The sequence below is a fragment of the Quercus lobata genome, chromosome 6, assembly GCF_001633185.2.
Source record: "Quercus lobata isolate SW786 chromosome 6, ValleyOak3.0 Primary Assembly, whole genome shotgun sequence".
Lineage (NCBI taxonomy): Eukaryota > Viridiplantae > Streptophyta > Magnoliopsida > Fagales > Fagaceae > Quercus > Quercus lobata.
In genome coordinates, this window is record NC_044909.1 from 9,509,661 (window position 1) to 9,526,762 (window position 17,102).

Genomic DNA, 17,102 nt, shown 5'->3' on the forward strand with positions numbered 1-17,102 from the left:
TTATATGCACACAACTTTATTACAAGAAACCAAGCTTTGGTGTTTTCTGGTTCATTGTTTAAGCTATGTGCCCGTTGTATTGATAATGATTAAAACCACATTCCTCCTATATTTTTTCTATAGACAAATAAACTAACTATTCATTTCGTTTGTATTTAGTCCATAGCCAGCTAAACTAACCATCACCCGTTATGTTTCTTTCTGAAAATGATTAAAAAGTGTCGTGTAGTAGTATATCATATGTATAATATGTAATATATCGTTGATTCTATAGATAATTAAATTAAACTAGAATCTAGCACATGTCCCATGAATGGATCCTAACATATGATATTCAGAATATTCAGCAAAAAAAAAAAATATATATATATATATATATATATATGATATTGAGAACATTGATGTATTTTACAATTTTCATATGCATGGACCAACTTCAAGTGATATTTATATTTTTATTACTAATAATGGTGCTCCTATGACCTTGGTCAATTCTTTTCCCTGGCAGAGCTTGCATATACAATGGAAGTTAATGAGAAGTGTGATGTTTTTAGTTTTGGAGTGTTGACTTTAGAAATAATTATGGGAAAGCATCTGGGAGATCATATCTCATCTCTGTCATCACCAACATTTAAAACTTGTAATATACTGTTGAAGAAGTGTTGGGCCAATGCCTTTCACTCCTAATGAATCAAGCCGCAACGGAAGTGCTCACCATTGCAAAGATTGCAATTGCATGCTTGCACACCATCCCACAATCTTGCCCAACAATGCAAGAAGTGTCTCAAGAACTTTCAATTGGGAGACCACCTTTCTCAAATACATTACACACAATCACATTAGGAGAATTGGTATAGTTGATCTCGGAGGCTCAACTGTCTAATAACTTGACTTGTTTGTGTTCCCATTGCCGTCCCTCTGCTTCTTCACATACATCCCCTCCTAATAATATGTTTGATGGGAAAGAATGTATTATGTTTGATTGTCAAAAATATATATATGGAAATGCAAAGTTGAGAATTTCGCTAATAAAACCAAAAAGAGTTTTTAATTATTTGAATCCTTAACAAGTATATTCAATTCATTACTCGAGTTTTTTTAGGTTTGGTATATATATATATATATATATATATATATAGAGAGAGAGAGAGAGAGAGAGAGAGAGAGAGAGAGAGAGAGAGAGAGAGAGAATAACCCCATCTAAAATAACTCTTTCCAATAATAGAAAAATAGAATACATGTGGCCAAACTCTAGGGCAACATGATGTACTAAATAACCCTCATATGTCTCAAGTCTATACTCAAAACATGTCATTTGTTTAAGTTGTTGAGTGATTCAAAGTCACAAAAGAGAAAAGAGAAAATAAAGTCAACGTCTTTGCTACGTACTGAACTTGTTTTTTACAATAAACTCAATCCATGGTTCATGTACTAGAAAATCTTTGGTCAAAAGTAGACTAACTTGAGATAGTTTACTTTTATTACGAGCCTATAATAGGTTTTGGTTTAGGCTTTTAAAGCCTTGATATGGTTTGGGCCACTTGGACCATGATATCACTAAGGGTCTGTTTGGTTAGAGGTAGAATAAGGAAGATAGAAAATAGGAGAGAAAATGGGTGAGAGGAGTGTTTGGTATGGAGAGGGAGGGTATTTCGGTAGTATGTTCAAATTAAAACCAGTAACAACTTACCATTTAAGATTTGTTGTGAAAATATTATGGACATAACACTTTTCAAAAATTGTCCAAACAAATACAAATTAGCCCAAATCAAATTATTAATTATTAGCCCAAACAAATATTGTGGACATAGCACTTCTAAAATAGCTATTTTGCTTTCTTCAAAAAAATGCACATTTTCAAATCATTAGCCTGTTAGTGCTTACTTTAGTCTTTAGCTGAATTTGTTGAATATATGTGATACATTTTGTATACACACATATGCACTAAAGTAATACCTAAATACTATATTGAACATGACTAATGTAACAATTAAATGCTTAAGTTGAATATATAGAATGAACTTATAGTTTACCCATTATATTACTTTAGTCTTTAGCTGAATTTGTTGAATTTATATGAAACATTTTGTATACATGCATATGCACTAAAGTAATACCTAAATACTTTATTGAACATGATTAATGTGACAATTAAATGCTTAAGTTGAATATATAGAATGAACTTATAGTTTGCCCATTATTCTTTTGTTAGCACTATGAACAAATTTTTTAAAAGCAAATCACTTATATTACAAGATTTGTCTTCTAAACAAATTCGTATTGCACTTTAATAATTTTCTTTCAGATCCTAGGCTATGAGAAAATGTCTCATCTTTTCATCCTAATGATCAAGATGAAATAAGAAGAGAGGTTCTTGTCAACCTCTTGGCCATGATTTCCCTAAAAAAAATTTAATGGAGCATTGCGTTGATTTAATCCTAGTTATTTTTGCAATCTATTGCAAAGAAAATTTCGAACTAATAGATTATTGCAATGAAGTTATCAATGCAATAACTTTATATAAATTATTTTACTATTTATAACAATGGCAAACATAAAACTGGAATATATCATTTAGGGCTATCTAGACCCGATCGGAGCTCAAAAACCTAGCTAAACTGCCCGACATCGACCTAATTCCAACCCGAACCAAAGCTCCCGTAGGTTGGTGGCGGGTCTCCCTTTTCAAGAACCGACATCGGTGGGTCGAGTGGTGCATTTCCTTCTCCAAAGCTCAAGCCACCCGACCCAACACAACCAAAGCTATATACGAAATCTAGCCAAATTCAGCAAGATCAAGCAAGATCTAGTGAGATCTCAACCAAATACAACGAGATCTTGACCAAGTCTAGTGGGATTTAGCCTGATCCGACCAAATCACAGAAAATTTCAACGAAAATTTGTAGATTCTGACGAAACATTTGCAAATTTTGCAGTTCCCAACGAACTTTACCACTGACCGAACCGACCCAAGCATCACCCAATCCTGAAATCAACTCGACCAATTGACGTTGGTAATTAGTTTTGGGTCCCTTCGTTCTCCACCCGACACCGACGGGTCAAGTCCAGGCTGAGTCCAAAACCGACCTGGCTTGACCTATGAACAGGCCTAATATCATTGCAATAACTTGATATCAATTATTTTATAATATATTACAATGACAAACATGAAGTAATTATCTATTACAACAAAAATATTGTTGCAATAATTTGAACCAAATTATTTTTATCAATTATCTACAATCTATTGCAATAAGTTTCGTAAAGTAATAGCCTATTAATACAAGATATTCTAATATTTTTTTTTTACTTTATGAACTTCCTTCCTTATTAAGGTCCTGCTCTTAGTCAAAGTTGTGATCATTTATACTCACTCATTTGAATTCTTGGACCACCAACTCCATACAAAAACAGTCTCACATCTAAGCCCAAGATGTGACATCTATTATCATTTTCACTCCCATGAGTGGAACATTGGTAATCAGTTGGCAAAGTGCAACTCTCTCTCTCTCTCTCTCTCTCTCTCTCTCTCTCTCTATATATATATATATATATATATATAATTCATTATGAGGATTATTGGAAGTTATGCTTTGATAGGTAGCTAGCTAGGTAGAAGGTTACTTCTTAGTTCTTAGAGCAGTTGCAATTCTTCTTATGGTCTTCTTGCTCAGCAGGTTTGGTCTTGAATGGGTGCTTACATTTTAAGCATTTGAATTTCATTTGGTTGTGAGTCCTTAAATGATCCCTTAGTTCCGAATTAGTTTTGAAGGTTTGTGAGCACATATGGCAATTGCCATTGTAATCGGTCCACTCACAATTAGCTTTGGATCAGCTTGAAACCATTTGTACTTGAGAGAGAGAGGAGGGTTAAAATGACCTATGCAAAATAACTCCTATTAGTATAAAAGCAAATGCTTGACCGGACTTTGAGACCACAAAATGTACCAAATAACCACCATTTTTAGTGAGTCTATACTTGAAATGTGCACTAGTACTAGAGGGCTTAGGTTAGTGGTAGGAAGCTATCGTTACTCATTACACATGCAAGTTTGGGTGTTGTGGATTCAAGCAGTTGCATGTCCCACTATGATTAGGCAGTCTCTTGTCATTTATCAATGGGGTTTAAGTGGACAAGGAACCGTGACCACATGCATAAGCCCCCCCTTTTTTTTTTCCGCAAAAAAAATAAAAAATAATAATAAATCAATCAAAACGTGCTACATGTAACAGTTGTTGAATTATTGAAAGAGATGAGAGAGTAAATAAAGAGTGTAAGCAATATTTTAATGTGGTTCGACTTAATGACCTATGTCCATAGCAAAAACTCCTTGAGAGCTAATCTTTGCCATTGGATTTGTTTTTTTTAAATGAGCCTAATGGATAGAGTTTATATTCTAAAATTTTTTAGGCTAAACCTATATTAAGTTTGGGTTAGTTTGCTTGTTCTATGAGCTTACAATAGGTTTAGATTTAGGTCTCTAGGGCCATGAAATGGTTTAGGTCACTTAGGCCATGATATATCTAGCAGTTAAGCTGTTCAATCTAGACCCATACTTGACTCATGGACACCCCTAAAAGCAATTTCTTTCTCAAGAGTAACCATACAATATTTTGAAAGATTTCCTATCATAGTTTTGGTCAACTGACAATCGGGAGTCAAGTCAACGTCTCTTTCCATGCTCGATCCATTCTTAAAGAGTAAAATATAATGGCCAAGGAAGCATAATTAGCTCAAACTTGTGTGTTTCATGCACGTGTACGGCCTGGATTTAGCTTAGACCCGACTGACTCATAGTTTACTTGGACAGACACAACGCATGATCATTTAATCCCTGGATATAACCCAGCGGCTAGTACAATACACTTAGGGCCTTAGGCCAATTATGAGCAACAACACCTTTTGCGCCCCAAACCATGAAAACTGAAAACATATGATTTGGTTCAATTACGAATCCTTTGTACTCCTCAAAAAAACCCTTTGTACTAATTTTTTTTTAGTTGGGCTTAATACTCTACTAATTACAAGTCATAACTTGTCATGTATTACATTTTTTTCTTTCCATTTAAATTTTAATTATTTTATGAAGAAAGAAAAATAAATACATAGTAAATTATTATTAGCGAAGTATAAAGTACAAAAAAAGTGGTATAGATAATTTATATTGTATTTATAGGTATATACAAGGATATGTTATAATAATGATGTTTGAGTTTGGAGATTATGGTTTCATAAAGTGAAAATTCGAAAATCTGAATTTTTTGGAATTTTCTAGAATTTTCTAGTGACTATTCAGAAAGGTTGAAGAGGTTTCAATCTTTGTTAACCATTTTATGAAAAAATAACTAACTCTCCATACGTGCCTTTTTCATGAATTGAGGCTTATGTTCACTTGAAAAATAACTAACTCTCCATACGTGCCTTTTCATGAAACATAAACTTATGGGTATAAATAGAGGTTTATGTTTACTTGAAAAAAACACATAAGAAATCCTGTGGTCATTCTCCAGAATTGCTATTTGTAGAACCCAACATCTTGGTTGTATCCTGGGGACAAATTTGCGATAACCTTTAGCAACAAAAGTGTGGGGGGCAAATATTCTCTAAGGAAAATGATATAGTGCCTCCAAGTTATTTATTTTTTGTTTGTCTTTTATGTTAATCTTGTTATTCCATTATTAACTTGTGTAATATCCGAACAATCTTAGACAATAATTCCTACAATGGATGGAACAAGTAATGTTTCAGCGTTAAAGATGTTGAATCATGAGTTGGTGAAATTGGATCGCTTTGATGGAACCAATTTCTCTTGATGGAAAGACAAGATGAAATTCCTACTTACTGCATTGAAACTTTTCTATGTCTTGGACCCAAATATGAATTGATAGGTAGAGGGCATATTCTCAATACTCTTTTGGATCATCTCTATGATCTCTACACATCAATGAGATCACTAAAGAAGATTCAATGGAACAAGAAGATTCAATGGAATAAGGCTTAAAGAAACAAGTTTCTTTGTTGGCAAGACAAGGTGATGATTCTTTCACATTGTGAATGCATTAAAAGCCATGTTCATAGTTTGAACATTGAAGGTACGAATTTCTTGTTCATGGGCAATTTGAATTTCAAATTGATTGATGAGTTTCTTTGTTAGAATATTTGCATGTGTTGCGAATTTATTTGAATTGAGATATAAGAATGAAATTTTAACATGTTTAAATGTTATAAAGTGGAGTAGAAAATCTAAAGGATGAGAATTTAAACTCTTAAAGTGATAGAGTATATGAATATTTTCCTAAGTGATTTTCTAAACTATATGAAGACATTAAGGAACATGTCAAAAGATCTCACTTTAGATCAATTCAGACCACATCATTGAATTGAAGAGAAAAGTTCGGTTAGAGGTGTATCTAACACCGATTCTAAAGTGAATGTGAACAATGTTGAAATAGGAAGTTCTAGTAAGAACAATAAACACTGGAATGTGAATACGAGTGTGAATTGTTTTAGAAGAACAACTCTAAGGATCCCAATAATAACAAGTAGAATGTCATGTTTCCTTTGTGGAAAGAAAGACCATTACATTTGAGAATGTAAGTTCTTAAAGAATAAGAAGGATGAAGATGGAAATGCCAATGAAGCAATTTTCATTAAGGACATTATTGCTATGGCGAGTGATGTATGTAATAAAAATCACTATATTTCATATGGCTGTAATTAAAAATCCTTCCAATTGGTGTTTTGATTCAAGTGCAATGCTGCATGTGTGCAACTACAAGGCACAATTCAAGACTTATGAGGACTCTTCCATAGAACTAGAAGTGCTTGTGGACATCCACAGTAAGGCAAAAGTTCATGGAAAGTGCATTGTTGAAGTGAAATTGAGTTTTGGCAAGAAGCTCTCTTAACCAATGCTATATTTTCATGTACCTAATATTAAGAAAAGCCAATTCGTTATTTAAGAACGGTCTTATCCAAGAATGGGATATTAGTAGGCAATGGATATGCTACTATCTGAGTGTTATTTATCAATATGTTTTGGTTGTGCTTATATTGTTGATTCTTTATTTGTGGCTTGATAGATTGAGACTTTTAAATTTCAAATTCTTAAAATTTATGTCAAAGCATGATATAATTTATATAAGTATGATGATTTGAATTGAATGGTGTATTAACTAGAAATGATGAATATTTCTAAATATATATTATTCTTTGTGAGGAATAGGTTATAATACACCAAAGTGTAGTCCCTTATACACCATAATAAAATTTTTTGGTCAAAAGAGAGAACTCTATTTGATATGATGAATGCCATAAACTTGAGTGCAATCAACTAAGTTCCTATCTGATCAATAAGAAGAAGCTTTGCTTAGTGTATGCTATGTGCATAATAGAGTTTCATCTCAAAGGTATTTCATATGTGTTATGAAATGAGAAAGTGATCAAATGCTTATCATTTTAAATTGTGGGGGTGTTTAACCTTTTGTAAATGATAGACCAAAGAGGACTAATTTGTCAAAGAGCTACATTAAGTGTATATGTAGGTTTTAAGTAAATTCGAGGGTATGTAGTTTATTAGACTTAATGTCTAATATAAGAGCGAAATCAAAGGATATTAAATTTATTGAATTTAAATTCAAAGATAATTTTAAGGATATCTTGATACCTACTTAAACACAAGTAAATGACTCCGATGTTAAATATCACATTAAGTGGTATTAAAAAGGCGTAAATGTACTTTTAGTCCCTACATTTTGACTTTTTTCCATTTTGGTCCCTACATTTTATTTTTTCCACTTTTAGTCCCTAAACCAATTAACGCGTATTATTTTCGTCCTTTCCGTCAATCAACCAACGGAAATAGCTGAGGTGGCAGCCGGAGGAATTAAAATATTTTAAAAATGCCACATCACCCATGGCACATCAGCATATAAATTTAAAAAATTAATTTATCAATTTTAACAAAATTAAAAAACATAGAAACAAAATTTAAAACATAAAATGCAATGTTATAATTGAGATCTAAGAACATAAGAACTTATTCTTCAATGTTCTTCTTAAATCAAGAAATAAACCCAGCAACAACATCAAACCCAGAATCAAAGAACATGAACATCAAAGAACATGAACATCAAACTACAGGAAAAAAAAATGAACATCACCAAATCAAAGAGCACAGAAATTTCGAAGAACATGAACATCAACCCAACAACTCATCCACTCCCAAACCAAACCATAATCAAAGAAATTTTGAATACCACAACAAGATAATAACTCAGAAAACAAAAAGAAATTTCGAAATGTGAAATTCCCAGCAAATGCCAAAACCAAATCTCCAGCAAACCCCAAACCCCAAATGTGTAGAAACGATCACTGATCAGACCAACAACAACAACAAACACTGCAATCCCAACCAACGAACCCAGTCGAACCCAGCACCCACCAACATTTCTTTCTCTAAACCCAGATCCGATCAAACCAACGATCACCGATCAAAGCCAAAGAGAAATCCCAGATCCCAGCAAACCCAGCACCCACCATCTCTTTCTCAAAACCCAGATCCAAAGAGAAAGTTGAAGAAGTAAACGAAAACCGAGCCGGCAAGCCAGAGCTTGGGATCGTGAAGCAAGGTCTCGCCTTTCACGATCTTCTTGATCGCGAAGGGGATCCAAACCAAGGTCACGACCATGACGAAGCCCAATTGCCTGGTGGAGAGGAACGGAGGCCGGTGAATTGGACAGACATTGAGCTTGGTCTTGGCTTGGACGAAATCAGCCATCGACTCGGCGAGTCACGAAAAACGCCCTGGTCCATCTACTCCAATTGCTTCAAGGACTGGTGTGGAGCGACGAGGCAGATATGGAGGGTTTTGTGCTGGAGCTCCAACTTGTCGTGGAGCTAGGTGGAGTCGAAGAAGATGAGGAGGTAGTAGGGTCTTGGGGTTTTTGTGGAGGTGAGGCAGAGATTTTGAGTTTTTGTGTGTTTGTTTCTAAAGAAAAATTCTGGGTTTTTTGTGTGTTTGATTCAAATTTGATGTATTTTTATGTTTTAAATTTTGTTTTTATGTTTGTTTTTTAATTTTGTTAAAATTAATAAATTTTTTTAAATTTATATGATGATGTGTCATGGGTGATGTGGCATTTTTATAATATTTTAATTTCTCCGACTGCCACCTCAGCTATTTCCATTGGTTGACTGACAGAAAGGACGAAAATAACACGCGTTAATTGGTTTAGGGACTAAAAGTGGAAAAAATAAAATGTAATGACCAAAATGAAAAAAAAAAAAAAAAGCCAAAATGTAGGGACTAAAAGTGCATTTACGCCTATTAAAAATTTAAATGTGGTTCACCAAGTGAACAAAGGTGGAGTCAAAGTGTAAGAAATAAAAGGGATTTTAATCCAAATTTTATTTCATGTGAAGGTCTTGTTTACCTTGTAAAGGTAATAAGAGTGTTGTCCTAATTAAATACCCATGGTATTCTTTGAGAGAAGTGATCCTAAAGTTTGAGAAAGCTTTGTGCTTCTAAAAAGATGTGGCTTTCTATTGTAAAAGCTATTAATAATGAGATAAACTCGATATTATTTAATAATAATTGGGTCTTAATGGATCTACCTCTAGTTTTAAAACCAATTGGTTGTGAGTGGGTATTAGAATAAGATATAAAATCTTTTGGTCTAAGTTTAATAGTAAAAGGTTTGAAACAAAGGGAAAAAGATAGATCTTTGATATCTATACACTAGTAACTATTTGTGTTATTAGTTTGATATCTTTAAAAGCATTCTTATAATTTTAAAGAAATTCACCATATTTTATTATTGCATTTTGATATATGTAATTATAGTGTGTGCATATATGTGAATTTTGGAATGGTTGAGAACCCAAATTTTGGGATTTAGAAACTCAAATTGTGGTATTATGATATCCAAGAAAGTGTGAGGGTATAACCCTTAAACAAGTCATGGACTCATAAGAATGCTAATGTGCATCAAAGATGTTCTTGATAAAGGTATTGAGAATTAACATCGAGAGATGTTAAATTCATTGTGATTAAAGTCTGCCATATGTGGTAGATGTCTCGAGTTTAAACAAGCACATTTTGTGATCCTATTTTGAAAGTAACTCTTTATGAAATAAAGAGAGTACAAGTGAGTTCATTAATTGAACATTTAAGGATCAATAATGAAATATTGGATTGTGTCTCCACATATAATTTGAGTATGCATCATATAGATGAGAAGTGACTTTCTTAAAAAAAAGTGATCTTGGTAAGGAAGTTTTCTTAAAAGACCTGTGGGTTTGTACTTAATTAATTAAATGAAAGTCTTTTATGAATGAGAATCAAGTAAAGAAATATAGTGGAGATGTGCACTATATTAATCTCATTTTTAGATTTATGATATCTCATTTTGTTGAGATTTGAGTAATCTCATTGTGTTGAGATTTGAGTAATCTTTGAGAACTTGCTTCTTAGATTTTAATATCTTTAAAGAGGCAAAGACACTCTAATTCACATAATAAATAAAGAAATTACTAGAAGGGCAGATGCACGGCTCAAGTTTGCTAGTGAATTAAGTACATGTTACGTATCATGTATGGAACTAAACTAGACATTGCTTTCACTGTATATAGACTTTCAAAATTTTTAAAACTTGAGGTTGATGCCTTCACTATACATAGACTTTCAAAATTTTTAAAACTTGAGGTTGATCAATAGAAAGTACTTAATTGTGATGAATATCTATTATATAGAATATTCAAGTTTAATTATATTATTGATGTGAGTGATAATATCTATGTTTAGTTAGATAATCACTAAATGTGGGGGTGTTATGTGTAAGTATTAAACAAATAAGGTGTATTTCTTAATTTACCATAGAATTAAATTGAGAGCACTAATAATAATGGTAACAGGCAAGGAAAGAAAATGGCTAAAGTTTTAATAAAGTGTTGTGGCCACGACCATAGTAAGCCATTCCTTGTATTGTAATTGTGAAACCACAATGTGTATAGTATACATGAGTTGTATACAATGTGAACTTAGACTTAAAAGTCTAAGACAAGAATACGTAAGGCAAGTCAAGTGTGGTTGGACTAGTCCATTGTCTAAGTAATTCTATATATAAAATAGGTCATTTACCGAAGTGTGTCTTGAGACTTAGTAAGGATAACATCCACTAGAATGGGACTAAAACCCTTCTTTTAAGAGAATCACCAATAGTGGGAACCCAACCTTGAACTGATTAATCTAAGAGGTTTAAAGGGTAATAACAAGCTATTGATACGTGGTTAGTAAGAGCACTAAATTTATGTCTCATTCAAGATGGATTAGTGCAAATTGTTACGATGAAATTGAGGATGAGTTTTTAACTCTTAATGAAGTTCATAAATTATAAATGTCTGTGTAATAGGGACATAAGAAGAAACTTCACCTTTGTGAACATAGGAGTGGTGCCGCTTCTAGTAAAAGTAAAAGGGTTTTCTCTTGTAAATATTCACTGAATCGGGAAGAGCACAAGGCCATAATAGTGCTAACAACTTGGATTTCTAAATGTGTTGTGGATATTCTCATGTGTGTGTTGTTTCCGATTTCAACACATAAGAGTTTTGGTTTAAGCACCAAGCCACTATTAACTCTGTTGATTTCTTGAGCAATTACACTAAAGGGGGGTTTAAGTTGAAAGACAGCTTCCATTATACATGATAGGATGTCAATCAAGTGAGACATATATTATTACAACCTAGTGGGGGATTATTGTATATATAGGTATATACAAGGATAGATTGTAATAATGATGTTTGAGTTTGGAGATTATGGTTTCATAAAGTGAAAATTCAAGTTCTGGAATTTTCTAAGTGAAAATTCGAAAATATGAATTTTTTGGAATTTTCTAGAATTTTCTGTAGAATTTTCTAATGACAGTTCAGAAAGGTTGAAAAGGTTTCAATCTTTGTTAACCGTTTTATGAAAAAATAATTAATTCTCCATACATGCCTTTTCATGAAACATAACCTTGTGGGTATAAATAGAGGCTTTTGTTTACTTGAAAAAAACGCATAGGAAACACAAGAAATCCTGTGGTCATTCTCCAAAATTGCTATCTGTAGAACCTAACATCTTGGTTATATCTTGGGAACAAATTTGCGATAACCCTTTAGCAACAAAAGTGTGGGGGGCAAATATTGTCTAAGGAAAACGACATAGTGCCTCCAAATTATTTATTTTTTGTTTGTCTTTTATGTTAATCTTGTTCTTCCATTATTACCTTTTGTAATATCCCAACAATAGTTTGGAGAATAACGGTGACAGCATGTTTTGGCGAGCTATGGAGGGCTTGCTTGAGAGAGAGACACCAGAAGGAGAGAGGAACGGAGAGCACAAGAGAGAGCGACAGAGGAGAAGTGAGAGAGGAGAGAGAAGAGACTGGAAGGAGACAAACACGAAAGTGAGAGAGAAAGAAATTAATAAAAAATTATAGCATAGTGCTACAATGCGGTCTTAAAAATGAGAGCACACTGTAACAATATTGCAAAATTTTTAACATATACAATCTTTGATAGAGCACGTTTTTAGGTTATAAATGCTAAAAAATAGCATCTTTTAGCATATACCATGCTTAATGGGAATGCTCAGTTAGGATGTGTCACACATATCCACATACTGACAGTTTGACATATGCATACGAACACTCTACTTTTCCCTCTCTATCTTTCACACACACACACCACTTTTTCTTTCTTTGCAGAGATCTTTCAAATTTCAATGGAAAATTGGCACCGAATCAGACGTAATATTATAGAGACTCTTCAGGGTGGGGGTGCCACGCACTTTGTTGATGGCTCGGTGATAGGGCAACCTATCTAACTCATTAATGGACAGATGAGAAAACACAGAAACACCACATTAAACTTCTTACTCCTAGCTATCTTGTCAAAAAAAAAAAAATTTTATACGAAAATAAAAAATTATTAGTCCTATCAATTTGCTTCTTCATTGATTAGGAGGTCATGTTATCTTTTTCTTTTTCTTTTTTTTCTTTCCTTTTTAGTAATGCCATACTTTTTTCTTTTACAACTTGCTATATTTGCAATAAATATATACTATGATTGAATAATATCATTTTGTATGAATTTATTATGCATAAATTAAAACAGATCATGTTAATAATTGCAAAAAAAAAAAAAAAATAGTTTATAAACTTCTTTTTTTCCACAATATGAGAGGAGAGCAAAATAAATTGATTTTACTTTACAATACTACATGGTCGATAAATTTTATAGGGAACTTAGCCTAACAACTTGTTCTAAGAAGATAACAAATTAAATTGATTTTATTGTACAGTTATAGTATTTTTAGAGAATCTAGCCTAACTCTATCATGATCCTAGTATGATTAGGTTACTTTGTCCTGAAAATACAGACTTACAAAAGTATTTGGATTAACAAGACCTTGACCCAATGTTCATCCAAAAAAATAAATAAATAAACAAGACCTTGACCCAATGAAGTGATGAACCCTAATACATCTAACTTAGAGAATGGAGTCAGGTGGCCACCACACATTTGAGGAATTCTTTTGCTAGCAAATCACAGTTTTAGTCTTTTAGATAACTATGATTATCTGGCTTAAGATATATATGTACTATAGCTAGCTAGTGGGAACGAAGACTTCGTTTGACTCATTTTTTGATCACTCTGTATGATAGTAGTTCATGCAAAGTTAAAACTATACCACCTACTTTCCCAAAATGCATGAACTTGTGCTCATTCTTTCATTTGAGTAAAGTACCTTTTGAAATATATGGTGGCCAATTATAGTGTTGTACATGGTAGGGGTAATAATACAATCAATTTAGATGAAAATCAATAAAAGGTTGGTCACATCAACATTTTATAAAAATATTGTAAACTAGCTTGGTACCATTTTTTCCCGTCAATCAAGGGGCCCTAGCCCTAGCTTAGTACCATTTTTTCCCCCTTGAATCACTCACAGCCGCTTACTAGTCAGTAACAAAAAATAATTTCCTACAACTTTGTTGTAAAGTTAAATCAACAAGGATACTTTATATAAAATAACAGAAACTGTTAACATCTAATTCGAAAAATCAACAAAGGCATCTATTCAGAATTCAGTCAAAGAGAAAACAAGGGCATTTATATAATGATAGGGACTATTAATTCGAGTTAAATCAACCCGCTAAGAACGGTAGCATTATTCTTCATTTTTAGAACTTGCTACCGTTTGAATCCCATCAAAAAAAGAAAAATTGAAAATTTCTAAAATTGAAAAATTCTACATCACATGACTTGGCATAATATATATATATATATATATATATAACAGAAGCCTCTGCTAGCACCACAATTTTCTACATCAGCACAACACAATATTTAAAAAATTAAAAATTAAATTAAAAACACTATTTTCAAAACCTTATACTTATCTCTTTCTTTTTCTTTTTTTTTTAACCAAATACTTTTCTGTCTCTTCATGCTGCCCTTCATTAGTTTCTCTTTGGCTTAAACGCAGAGCATCCTTGTTCTCTCAGTCTCACTCTCTCTGTATACTTCTGTCAGGTTTTGAAGCTCCCACATTTAAAAAAAAAAAAAAAGAAGCTTATGTTTTTCCGATAAGCCTCTTTGCCTTTGCCTCTCTCAATTATCAAAACCCTAAAAGTCTAAAACCAACCTTTCTCTCTGCCTTTCTAAGCCGTTCTCTCTATATCCCTGATAGTCCACTATAGCCATATCTCCCACCCATGACTGAGCTATTACCCATCATAGCCATCTCAAAATCTCCAATGTCGCAGGCCCAGTTACGCAGGTGAGATGCTCTTAATATCATGTATCTAATCTTTCCCTCTTGCTTTCTCTTTCTAAATATTTGTTTTTTAATGTTCATTGGCTTTGCTTCTTTTTGTTGATTCCTAGACAGAATTATTGTTGTTGCGTAAGTAATATTTTGATTTTCTATTCAATTCTTTTGCTAATACTGTTGTTGGGTATTGTTAGGTTTTTTTTTTTTTTGGATTTAATTTTGTAAATTCTTATCTAGGTTCATGTGGCTACCACTTAGAAACTTGATTTTAGTGTATAGTTTCTCTATAGGCATTGATCTATGAGCCTTTTAATTCTAGATATAAATTCAAAATTCATTAGGAATTTTAAATTCTGATTCTTTGAGATTGTGTATTTGAAATTTTAGTGGAAATTGAGCTATGGGTTTGAATTTTTTATGATTTATATGTTAGATATTGGGATTGATATTAATGGTGAGCTAGGTTTATATAGTAGAAAGGAGATTAATTGAATCACAATGGTCTCTAAGATTATCAATTTGAAAATTTAAGGGATATTGAGAAGTGGGTTTGATTTTTTATTGATTTATTTCACAGTAAGTTTGTGCATTGAGATTAGAGTTTGTGAATTTGGGTCTAATTTGATTGGTTTTTAACTATCAAGAATAATTTTTGCATCATGTATCTTAAAGTGCTTAATTGGGATCATATATAAAACTATCTTTTTAATATATATATATATATATATATATATATATATATATGGGAAGACTCCTGGTTATCATGGTCATAATTTCAAACCCATTGCTAAGGATAGCTTAGTGGTTCAACAGCCTTTGGTGAATGAAAGGAGAGTGGGAAAGCTTAAATCTTATCAAAAACCCCATAGGATATAAATGGAAAAGACCTAATGAATGTCAAAAATGGAAATAGGTACACCATTGTAAGTTATGGTAATTCTAATCTTGATTTTTAATCTACGAATTTTATTTGTTAGTTATGGTAAGGTTTGTACAGTTCACACACTAAAACCTGATGAATGTCAACTTTGGTGTTTGTTTGCATCTTGATTCTTTTACAAAAAGACCATTAATTTTTGGTTTGTTTATTTCTTTTTACTTCCTACTGCTTAGAATGGTCCTCAGCCACATGGTAAGGTTGTTTTTGCTCACTTGGTAGGGGCTTAAAACTATTTGCTGCTTTACTTATACTGACCAAACTCTATTGTGTTAGTTGGCCTATTTTGAAAGTTCCTTCAGGCAATGTGTAATATATTATGTTATCTGTCTATTGAGCCAAGCTTGGTTTTGATGTAGGTAATGCAACTGGAGCTGAATTTGAATATGAGGGTATAATTTAGTTAGCAATTTATTTATTTATTTTTAGAAACCATTTTGTAAGCAAGTTTATGTATAGCTAAGTGATGAAGGAAAATCTAAAATAGGGACATTTTTTGGATCTTCACGGTTCACTGAAGAAAATAAGTCTCTACGGCCAAGTAATACATGATGAAACTCCATACTGTACCGCATGCTTCACTTTCTTTAACTCATCTTCATTAGCACCTGAAACAAAAACATGAAAACTAAATGAATACCTTGCAGTAGGTCTATCAAATCACATATACACTAATTTGCAAACTTTCTACATTTATTGTTAAGGTTTGTGGTAGAAATTTATTTGTTCTGTTAAGTCTCAAAATAGGCAAAGGAAAATGCAATCTTCTAATCTTAATGTTTTTAGATTTCTATTTCTATTCAAATTAAAGATGTGCATTTCAACATTTTATCAAGGACACGCCTGGGAACCCAAAGACGAATGATTTTGTTGATGATAATTCAAGAATCTCATTCGGCCAGTTGATACTTATGTTAGATGAACTCCATAAGGTATGCCACGTCTCATCTTGCTTCATTTGTTCTATTCATTCTACTGCACATACCTAAGCTAGCATATAGATCATCTTTTATTTTGAATTAAATCATTCTAAATCAAAGTAATGTTTCATGCCTTTGTAGTCAGCCAAAGAAAGCTGCAATGGTGATTGTGTGAATTTAAATGAGAGCAACATATAATGTATATTGGATATTCAAGTGATCAATGAGGTCAGAGGGTCTACCACTTCCTGATATGTTTAGATATATTCTTATCATTATTAAGCCATGTGCCTGTGCGGTAACCTTTTCAGAATACTTTTTCTTTAGGAACAGCCTTTTCAAATAACCCCATTTTCCAAAAGCTGAAAAATAAGCTATACCAATCTGGCACGTAAGCATTCAAACATATTGTTATCCTTATTAAGT